We start from the raw sequence: 11,851 nt of genomic DNA on the forward strand, positions 1-11,851 counted from the left end.
CTAGGGTTGTGAGCTCCAAGTTGAGAAATACCTGGGGCTTTGGGGGCTGCAACCTAAGGAGGGTGGGGAGGGATCCTAGAATATAAGAGCAATATTCTAAGAGTCTAAAATAGATAGGGTTGCCAGGACCCTCTTCGCTACTGGCGGGAAGTTTTTGGGGCGGAGCCTGAGGAGGGCGAGGTTTGGAGAAAGAAGGTGACTTCAATGCCCTAGAGTCCAATTGCCAAACCAGCCATTTTCTCCAGGTGAACTGATCTCTATTGGTGGGAGATCAGTTGTAATAGAAGGAGGTCTCCAGCTAGTACCTGGAGGTTGGCAACCCTAAGAATTGAAGGGCAACCTGGCACCCCTAACGCCAATCCCAGAACACTCTCTGCTATAAAGCTCCTAAATCTATTGTGCTCCCGCAGCCTGGGCAGTCTGTTAGACCTGCCTTTCAATCAGAGCGGTTGGCGCATTAAGGCATTCAGGAGAACATCCCCCTTTCTGTGCGCTGCCAACTGGAAGGCGAGGGACACGGGCCAAACTCCTTGAGGACAATCTGTAATTCTGGAGAGGGAATGATCTGTAGCTTACTCCTCTTTAAAGGCCCCATCCGCCACAAAACCTGACAGGCTGCAGGCGTGCTTGACAAGGATGCAATGCTGCAGTCTCTTTCTGTTCCCTGAAAGGTGGGGGGGGGGACATACAAACGTTCATTTGTGCACAAGACGACTGGATTTTAAAATAAGCTATTGTCAGTGAGGAATGTGAAATATTTGTCCAAAACCAAACTGTTAGAATCATAGAATCACAGAGTTGGAAGGGACCACCAGGGTCATCTAGTCCAACCCCCTGCACAATGCAGGAAATTCACAACTACCTCCCCTCCCCACACTCACCCCCAGTGACCCCTACTTCATGACCAGAAGATGGCCAAGGTGCCCCCCCCTCATGATCTACCCAAGGTCGCAGAATCAGCATTGCTGACAGATGGCCATCCAGCCTCTTCTTAAAAACCTCCAGGGAAGGATCGCTTACCACCTCCCGAGGAACCGCTCTGTTAGAAAATTCTTCCTAATGTCTAGACTTTTCTAACAGTTAAAGCGGTTTTTTTGATCATTTGCAATGTTGCCAGCCTCCAGGTGGTACTACTGATACACTGAATATAGTGGTTTATATAACTTCAAAAACGTGATTTCCAACCAACGATTCGTTATGCAACAAAATAATCTATGCAAGTTTACAAGGTTTCACGAATCTTATCCTGGTTCCACTGATTGCATTAGCTTCATCAGAAGTCTGTTGCTGCTGTACAGGAAAACCTTGACTTTCTGATTTTGCTCCTGTTGCTTTGAAACAGAATTTTCAACAAAAATTACACCCATGAATACATGAATCCCTTGAAACTTAACGTCAGTCCATATAGTTTCACTAACACAATTTTTATTTACCTAACCAGATTAATTATATTTATATCAGCAGACCAGGCTGTTTTGTGCCCAATCCTCTGTTTCGCCGGTCTGCAGTATCCAACATTCACAGTTTCCATAAATCTGCTCACAACTTGACTGCAGCGGTTCTCTTAATGACGTCCGTATCTCACCAGAGATAAAGTTAAAATTGCGTTACGGTAAAACTATAAGGACTGAGACAATTCGCCGGTGGCGAAGAGGGACCTGGCAACCCTAGAAGCCTCCCAAGTTCACAAACCAAGCCTTCTAAATCTGAACATTACCAACATCACTAAATTCTGACACTCAGTTCTGAAAATAGAGGTTACAGCGTGATTGACTCCAAACCTTTGGGCAGAATTCATTTAAATTTGAAACTTGCCTTTTTTTTGCTCCAAGGACAGATCATATTTCTTTCATTTCCCATCTCTTGGGAATGTCCAGATGAGTTAAATATGCATGCATTGAACACAACGTGTTTTGAGTGCTCTCGCTCAGTTGGAATTCTGTTTTATTATTGATGGAAGCACTTCCTGGCAATAAAGAGTCAGGACTGCATTCAATTTTCCTTAATTGTCATAATTACCGATGACTCTGCCGCATGGGAACGCAAACGCTCTCTCGCACCCTTCTGCCCCCGTTCCCACGTTCTCAAGCTTTTCGGTATTTTCAATTTGAAATGCTTCACGCATAGAAAGGCAAGCTCAATCAGGGCAATTTTCGGTTTGGAATCAAACTAATTAACATTCACCCCAGCAAACTGTGGAACGTTTGGTGGTTTGGAGCAACGGGAAATATGCAGCATTTAAGGTATGGTGCAGTTTTTCTCTTTTTTCAAATCATTTTTAGTTTTGTCAATATCCTTAGTCCAACCTTCAGTTTCTATCATAGCTGGTTCAATAACAAGCAGCATAAGGTCCATGAAGCAGAGATTCAAAACCGCTGCCCATTTTTCTTTAAAGGAGCTGTTATCAAAAAACAATGCCGGACCTTTTTGAATGCGAAGACCCCTCGGTATAATACTGGTACGTGCATATTCAGTGAGAGATGAGCCATGCAGCTCAATGCGAGCTTTCTTTTTTAGTAAATTGTACAGTCTATCACAGTCTACCACGTCAGTAGTTTCAGTATTGCTTAGTGGTTGCCTGAAGACACATTGACATTGAAATTGACTATAATATGACTCTATGTCTTATATGAACCTTTTTGCACTCATTATCAGCAACTCCAGCTGATTTTTTTCTTGACGTTGTTATTTCCTTGCTTTGTAACCCTTGTTGCTTAGCTTTATTTGGATATTAATTTCTTTGTAATATAGTTACAGCCTCGGCTGTTTTGCTGCCTGCTATCCATTGCCTATTGCCTCATTCAGTTTTGCCTACTACTGTTTTATTTGCATCATTACTATTTACAGTAGAGTGAGTTATTGGCATAAGTACCTGGAGGTTGGCAACCCAAACTCTATGATTCTATGATTCCCCCCACCCCAAAATCTGCAGGGCAAAATTCAATCAATGTGTGTGTGTTAAGTGCCGTCAAGTTGCTTCCGACTCATGGCGACCCTATGAATGAAAGTCCTCCAAAATGTCCTATCTTTGACAGCCTTGCTCAGATCTTGCAAATTGAGGGCTGTGGCTTCCTTTATTGAGTCAATCCATCTCTTGTTGGGTCTTCCTCTTTTCCTGCCACCCTCAACTTTTCCTAGCATGATGGTCTTTTCCAGTGACTCTTGTCTTCTCATAACGTGACCAAAGTACGACAGCCTCAGTTTAGTCATTTTCGCTTCTAGGGTCAGTTCAGGCTTGATTTGATCTAGAACCCACTGATTTGGGTTTTTTGGCAGCCCAGGGTATCCATAACACTCTCCTCCAACACCACATTTCAAAGGAATCTACTTTCTTCCTGTCCGCTTTCTTCATTGTCCAGCTTTCACACCCATACATGTTGTAAAAATCAATCTACAACATAGGAAATGGCTACTAGTCAAAATGGCTACTAGTCATGATGCATACCTGTCCTCTCCAGGATCAGAGGAGCATGCCTATTACCTTAGGTGCTGTGGAACACAGGCAGGATGGTGTTACTGCAGTCGTCTTGTTTGTGGGCTTCCTAGAGGCACCTAGTTGGCCACTGTGTGAACAGACTGCTGGTTTTGATGGGCCTTGGTCTGATCCAGCATGGCTTTTCTTATGTGCTTATGTTCATATGAAATAAATTACAGGACTGGTGCATAATCGTGAAATGTATCATTCCAGTTGGAGGGAAGGCAGCAATAAGCCTGATCTCATCAGCTCTTGGAAGGTAAGCAGGGTCAGTACCTGGAAGCAAGACCACCAAGGAAGACTCTGCAGAGCAACGGTAAACCACTGTGGGGAGGGGCTGAGGCTCAGTCAACTCATGGTGCTCCCAGCAGCTGCTCAGGTGCTAGGGATGCCAACCTCCAGGTAGTAGCTGGAGATCTCCTGCTATTACAACTTATTTCCAGCTGGCAGAGATCAATTCACCTGGAGAAAATGGCTGCTTTGGCAATTGGACTCTATGACATTAAGGTCCCTCCCCTCCCCATACCCCGCCCTACTCAGGCTCCACCCCAAAAACTGAGTCCAAAAAAAGAGGGGGGGGACAAAACTTAACCCTATAAATGGGATTAAGTACCTAGAAGGCCACTGCTAAATTCTGAACCACTGCTAAATTCTGAACCATTGCAATTAAAATTTGCAAAAATAGGGTGGAAAAAAACTGTTAAACTCTTTTAGACATTTATATTTTTAGTAATCTTAAGTTGGCAAGCCACTTTTGTGTCATGTACTAATTTTGTATACCTTATTAATACCAGATTTTTTTAAATCAATTTTTGTAATTTGTAACAGTTTTTACAGTTTTATCAAGTTGGACAATATGATAAACTATCTTCTGGCTGGTCAAATAGGCCATATTAATAAACTTGACTTGACTTGAAGTACCTAGAAGGTCAAGCAAAAAACAGCTGACAAGGCCAACCAGCACACCAGACTAAATTATATAAATCTTTGTTACTTTTGGGCCTTGTATTAGCAGGTTCTCGATAAATATAGAGCTGCAGAGCTTCTTGGTCCCTTAAAGGCTCTCTTACAAGCAAAGCTTACAGCCTATCCAAACCATACAGTCACAAAGTGATATGAACATCTGGAGTGATTATCAAGTGTCACCACCCCAAAAACCTCCCGCCGGTAGCGAAGAGGGACCTGGCAACCCTATTGCTTAGCCAGTGTCCTATACTAGTTCACATACTAGTATAGTGTCCTATACTAGTTCTCCTGAGGTTTTTAAGAAGAAGTTGGATAGCCATCTGTCCGCAATACTGAAACTATGACCTTAGGCAGTTCATGAGAGAGAGGGCATCTTGGCCATCTTCTGGACATGGAGTGGGGGTCGCTGGGGGTGTAGGGGGGAGGTAGTTGTGAGTTTCCTGCATTGTGCAGCGGGTTGGACTAGATGACCCTGGTGGTCCCTTCCAACTCTATGATTCTATGATTTTGCTTCGAAAAATAATGGGCTCTGGGGTTTGTAGTATGCCCTATTGCCGTCTTTATATTCTCAGTGCCCAGCGAAGTGTGACATAGCTAAAAGCCGTGTCCTGGCTCTTCTTTTAAAAGGAAAAAAATCAGTTTCTCAAGCTCTGATCGATGATCAGTCAAGAAGACCAAAGGCTGGAAGAGTTCACCGGGCTCTCGCTGTCTCTGAGATGAAGCGTTTGTGAAACATACCTGAAGGGTCCCCTCTTTTTATTTATGGATTCCTCATTCTGGGAAGACAGTGATGAAGCGCATCTCCAGGGCCTGTAAGGCTGAAACCGTCAGGCTTCTGAAGGAGAAGGAGCAGCGAATCTTCAAGGTCATTAGCGGAAAAATCTCCTGTCGTCTCAAGGGCAGGCATGGGAGGGAAGCCACAGGACCAAGTATATGTCAGGTTGCCTTCTCTACGAGCTGCTCGGTTGTGACAAATAAGGCCGAGAAGTAGGAAGCCTTGTCACGTTTAACCTTTTCTGCGGTGTGACTTCCAATTAGCTGGCTGTCCAAGACGATCAACTGATATATAACACAAAAGCTAGAGTCTCGTGGCGCAGAGTGGTAAGCTGTGGTACAGCTCTGCTCATGACCTGAGTTTGATCCCGACAGAAGTCGGTTTCAGGTCGCCAGCTCGAGGTTGACTCAGCCTTCCATCCTTCCGAGGTCAGTAAAATGAGTACCCAGCTTGCTGGGGGTAAAGTGTAGATGACTGGGGAAGGCAATGGCAAACCAGCCCATAAACATAGTCTGCCTAGGAAACGTTGGGATGTCACGTCACCCCATGGGTCAGGAATGACCCGGTGCTTGCACAGGGGACTACCTTTACCTTTTAACACAAAAGCTAGAATTAAGGAGGAAAGACAGTCATGCTAGGAAAAGTTGAGGGCAGCAGGAAAAGAGGAAGACCCAACAAGAGATGGATTGACTCAATAAAGGAAGCCACAGCCTTCAATTTGCAGGATCTGAGCAGGGCTGTCAAAGATAGGACATTTTGGAGGACTTCATTCATAGGGTCGCCATGAGTCGGAAGCGACTTGGCGGCACTTAACACACACACACACACACAAGGAGAAAAAAAATTAGTTGTCCTGTTCTTTTTTTTTAAAGCATTGAATTTCAGAAGGATCTTCTGGGTGGCTATATTAGGGTTGCCAGCTCTGGACTGAGAAATACCTGGAGATTTTGGGGGTGGAGCCTGAGGAGGGCGGGGTTTGGGGAGGGGAGGGACTTCAATGCTATAGAGTCCAATGGCCAAAGCATCCATTTTCTCCAAGGGAACTGATCTCTATCGGCTGGAGAGCTGTTGTAATAGCAGGAGGTCTCCAGCCACCACTGGGAGGTTGAGGAAACCAGTACAGGAGCAAATATAAGTGAGAAATTGCTAAATATATTAAAGCTAAACACAATAATTTACAATAATGGTCTCAATGACCTTCAACATACAAGGTGCAACATGTATCAAATGTAAAATCTTATAACATAAGGTAAGGTAAGTACACTTCAATTATCAATCTCTCTAGTTTAACAGAGGCAGGTACGCATGGACGAGAGGATGTCAGCAGACGAGAGTTCATCAGGAGGATACGATCGTTTCGAAGTCAAAAAGTCCAAATCTTCATCAGTCCTTCCTGCACAGTATAATAAATATATCCAAAATTGCTATTTCCTGCTACATAATATTTAAAAATCAATAAATATATATTATAATCTTATACTTACATCACAAAGTCTCATTATTCATATATATTATCCATATCATAAAATCCCCGTAGGGTAAATATTCAAATATTGCAATATCCAATTCATCCCATGAAGGGTAAGATCCAGAGTTCCTTCCACCAAGGGTAAGGTCTGAAATGTGGCATTATTCCCATTGCAACATGCATTATCTAAATACCTAACAGATGTGTGTAGAATACAGAGCTCAGCTGATGCATCTGTGCCGCGGAGCTCACCATCAAGAATCCTTAAAGAGATACAACACATTTTACAAAAAACATGAAAGATCATTCTCTAATTTCAAGCCATAAGGCGTAATGGTGTTTAATGTATGTATAAAGTATGGTTCTTTACATCTTAGCAGTTTTTCGTTGTCATTTCTATTAAATTAATTTAATACAAAGTATCAGGCACATTTTCTGAAATCAGCAGAATTCTTTATCGCATTGGCCAGGAAGCAATTACTCCTCTCCAAAGGCGGGTAGCCTGTATAAGCAAAACTGGAGATTAATTTTGGCAGCTCACCTGCGGAAAACATAAACGCCACCAGTAGTTTGGATCTGTCTTCAGTGCTGCTCAGAACAAATTGCTCTCTCATTAGGCAGAGAGGAAGAAAGGAAAACCAGGTAGCCTTTTAATTTGCAAAGAAGTTAATCAACTAAAGTTTATCTCCAGCTAAAGGCTGGTTTCTCATTACTTCTTCTCTCAGCCTTACAAGAGATGGATTCTGGTTAGTATTGGAGACAAATCCAAATTACTCCTGACTTTTTTTATTATTATTGTAAAAGGAAGAGCTTTCACTTGGTAGCCTCTGATGTAGCCTGAGATTACTTTTTCCCCATTTTGCACCCGAAATAACCTGTATATGTCTTCATCACGTTTCTTCTAAGCTATTTCAAGAGCTGTTTCAAGAGTCCAGGCTAGCCTGATCTCATCAGATCTCAGAAGCTAAGCATGGTCAGCCCTGGTTAGTATTTGGATGGGAGACCACCAAGGAATACCAGGGTTGCTGTGCAGAGGAAGGCACTGGCAAACCACCTCTGTTAGTCTCTTGCCATGAAAACCCCAAAAGGGGTCGCCATAAGTTGGCTGAGACTTGAAGGGACTTTACACACACACACATAATATACAGACCGAAGTTCTTCCATGACATCCAACATCCTCTTTATCTCCCCTCCCTGCCTGTTTGGACCCATATTCACCCTTACTGATGTTTCTGACATTTTCCTCCTCTAAATTTCTTTCCTGGGTTTTGGAATTCCGAATGATCTGGTCTGGTTTCCAAAGCCGAACAGATGAGCTAGGGATTCTTCGTTATTCGGATTTTTTTTTTAAAAAAAATAGCAAATATTAAACAAAGCATTGGGACAGCTTTCACATATCCGTTACCCTAATGGTGGTGCCTTCCTCCCATGCAAGCTTAAGAACATAAGAAAGGCCCTGCTGGATCAGACCAAGGCCCATCAAGTCTAGCAGGCTGTTCATACAGTGGCCAACCAGGTGCCTCTAGGAAGCCCACAAACAACACAACTGCAGCAGCATTGTCCTGCCCTGTGTTCCACAGCACCTAAGATAATAGGCATGCTCCTCTGATCCTGGAGAGAACAAGCATGCATCATGACTAGTATCCATTTTTACTAGTAGCCACGGATTACCCTTTCCTCCATGAATGTGTCCACTCCCCTCTTAAAGCCTTCCAAGCTGGCAGTCATCACCACATCCTGGTGCGGAGAGATCCACAATTTAACTATGCATTTTGTGAAGAGATACTTCCTTTTATCTGTTTTGAATCTCCCACCCTCCAGCTTCAGCAGATGACCCCGCGGTCTAGTATTATGGGAGAGGGAGAAAAGCTTCTCCCTGTCCACTCTTTCCATACCATGCATAATTTTATACAAGTCTAGTTGACAGCCATTAGAGGCAGCTGGTGGGCAGGGAAATAGACTGGGCATTCAACTAGGGATGCCAGCCTCCAAGTGGTACCAGGAGATCCCCTGAAATTACAGCTCATCTCCAGACTAGAAGAAGAGTTGGTTTTTATGCTGATTTTCACTACCTTTTAAGGAGAATCAAACCGGCTTACAATCTCCTTCTTCTTCCCACAACAGACACCTTGTGAAGTAGTCGGGGCTGAGAGAGTTCAGAGAGAACTGTCACTGGCCCAAGATCACCCAGCAGGCTTCATGTGTAGGAGTGAGGGATCAAACCTAGTTCTCCACATTAAAGTCCACTGCTCTTAACCACTACACCACTCTGGCTAGAGATCTGTTTCCCTAGAGAAAACGGAAGCTTTGGAAGGTGGGCTTAATAACATTGTACCCTCCTGAGGTCCCTGTCCTTCCTAGGTTCCATCCCCAACCTGGAGCATGCAACCCTACCCCCCTACCCCCTGCCAGTGGCCAGGAGGGACCTGGCAACCCTACTTCAACTCACAGGTGTGGTTGTTGAACACACTGTGTTTGCCTAGTGATCGCATTCACAGCCTCTTTGTGATATTGTCTAGATTCTGAACTGCCATGCGAATCCAAATGAAACCTGCCTTCCTAGTTGTTTTTCAAAAGCTATTTCTAAGCCAAGGCTCTTTTCATTAACAAATGAGCAAGCTGGTAGACAGTTAGCGCTATGAAAATTATAAGTGGGCTGTTTGCTTTGTATTCTCCCCTCCATTAGGTGAATTAAATTTAAAACCTGATACATCAAAATTAAGGACACCTCATCCCAAAGTTAATCCATTTTCCTTTGCTGAACCTTAATTGTACATAATGCAGGCCGGTTTCCATGGTTGTGACAAGGTCCTTCTTATGAATGCATGGGAGACAGTAAAGATTGGATTAATGCAAATAAAAGGCTTGTAATGACTTTGAGGAAAGAAAAAAACAACAAGGGGGGTTGGACCAATTATCCCTTAAAAGTCTAGGTTGTGCAGCATAAGTTATCCATTGATTTTTACCACGACCAGAAGAGGGAACCAATGAAGGGTTAAGTAAAGCACTACTTTCCCCCATAGGATTACCAGCTCAGGGTTGGGAAATAACTGGAGATTTGGGGGGGGTGGAGCCTAGGGTTGCCAACCTCCAGGTACTAGCTGGAAATCTCCTGCTATTACAACTTATCTCCAACCAATAGAGATCAGTTCCCCTGGAGAAAATGGCCGCTTTGGTAATTGAACTCTATGGCATTGAAATCCCTCTTCTCCTCAAACCCCACCCTTTTCAGGCTCCACCCCAAAACCCTTCTGCCGGTGGTGAAGTGGAACCTAGCAACCCTAGTGACCTGCTATTAGATTTCTTTGAAGCAGAAGCCATTTCTGCAGTGATTCATCTGTAACTGCTGTATACACTTACCGCCTATGAAACTATTCATTCTGCAGTCAGGTAGTGCTATACAAACGGGGGGACGGATGGGCTTGTTTTAACAGTAAGTTAATAATGGGGGGAATCTCATACTGGGAAGAAGAAGAAGAAGAAGAAGAAGAAGAAGAAGAAGAAGAAGAAGAAGAAGAAGAAGAAGAAGAAGAAGAAGAAGAAGAAGACTTGGTTTTTATATGCTGACTTTCTCTACCGCTCAAGGGAGACTCAAACCGGCTTACAATCACCTTCCCTTCCCCTCCCCACAACAGACACCCTGTGAGGTAGGTGAGGCTGAGAGTGTGTGGCTAGCCCAAGAACACCCAGCTGGCTTCATGTGGAGGAGTGGGGAATCAAACCCGGTTCTCCAGACCAGAGTCCACCGCTCCAAACCACCGCTCTTAACCACTACACCACGCCGGAAGGATACAGCCTTTCAATTAGCAGCTAGTTCATCGATTCTACCCGGGAAAATCACCCCCCACCCCCGGTAATGCTTCAGGCTGCCAAAACAGATCATAATAGGAAACGACGGCACCCGCCATGAAAACGTTTTCTCTTTTGTCTGCCCTGGAGTCGTTCCGCGTAGTTAATGGCAGAACTCTGGCCTGCAGACAGGTTGCATTCGATAGGGAGAAAGATGCCCGGAGGATTGTGCTTCGCTTCATTGGGGAACCCTTCCTCGCCGCATTAAATAACCTGCCATGGGACTCCTGGAGCAGAGCAGCAGATCTATCTTTCTGCCGAACGTCACTTTCGAGGTGACAAGATAACTCTGGGCCATTCTTTAAGAGCAAGCAAAGGAACGCTTGGAGCACTGAGCGCATGAGGAAGGTCCCGTTAACTGTGCAGAGCCTGGGTACTGACTTCAAGCATCCTGCATGGTTAAGACAGAGCACGGCTGCTGCTAGGGTTGCCAACCTCCAGGTAGCACCTGGAGATCTCCCACTATTACAACTGATCTCCAGATGACCAAGATCGGTTCCCCTGGAGAACATGGATGCTTTGGAGAGGGGCCTGGGGACTGAGCTCCAGGCGCTGGACGAGACAATGGTCTCTATGGCATTATACTCTGCTGATTTCCCTCCACAAACCCAAAGAGAGCTCTGTAGTCTGGACATCAGTTGTAATTCTGGGAGATCTCTAGGTCCCATCTGGATGCTGGCAACCCTTAGGCTCACAAACCCTAAGAGCCAGCGTGGTGTAGTGGTTAATAGCGGTGGTTTGGAGTGGTGGATTCTAATCTGGAGAACTGGGTTCGATTCCCCACTCCTCCACATGAGCGGAGGAGGCTAATCTGGTGAACTGGATTTGTTTTCCTACGCATGAAGCCTGCTGGGTGACCTTGGGCTAGTCACACACCCTCAGCCTCGCCTACCTCACAGGGTGTCTGTTGTGGGGAGGGGAAGGGAAAGTGATTGTAAGCCGGTTTGATTCGCCCTTAAGTGGTAGAGAAAGTTGGCATATAAAAAACAACAACTCTTCTTCTCTCTTCTTCTTCCTCTGGCGCACTTCCTACTTCAGCCAAGAAAGCCTGTATTGCCTCTTGCTTTGGGGTGAAAGAACATTTGTGAAAGAAGGAAGTGTGGGCCAGGAAATACATTGGTGGGCCCACAGGGATTTCAGCTTCCAGGTCTCCCGGAACTGCAACTGATCTCCAGCCTACAGAAATAAGTTTCCCCGGAGAAAATGGCTGCTTTGGAGAGTGGACTCTATGGTATTGTATCCTAATGAGGTCCCTCTCCTCGCCAAATCCTGTCCTTCCCAAACTCCTCCCCCTAATCCCCAGGAATTTCCCAACCCA

This window comes from Euleptes europaea, chromosome 3 (assembly GCF_029931775.1).
Source record: "Euleptes europaea isolate rEulEur1 chromosome 3, rEulEur1.hap1, whole genome shotgun sequence".
NCBI classification, from domain to species: Eukaryota; Metazoa; Chordata; class Lepidosauria; order Squamata; family Sphaerodactylidae; genus Euleptes; species Euleptes europaea.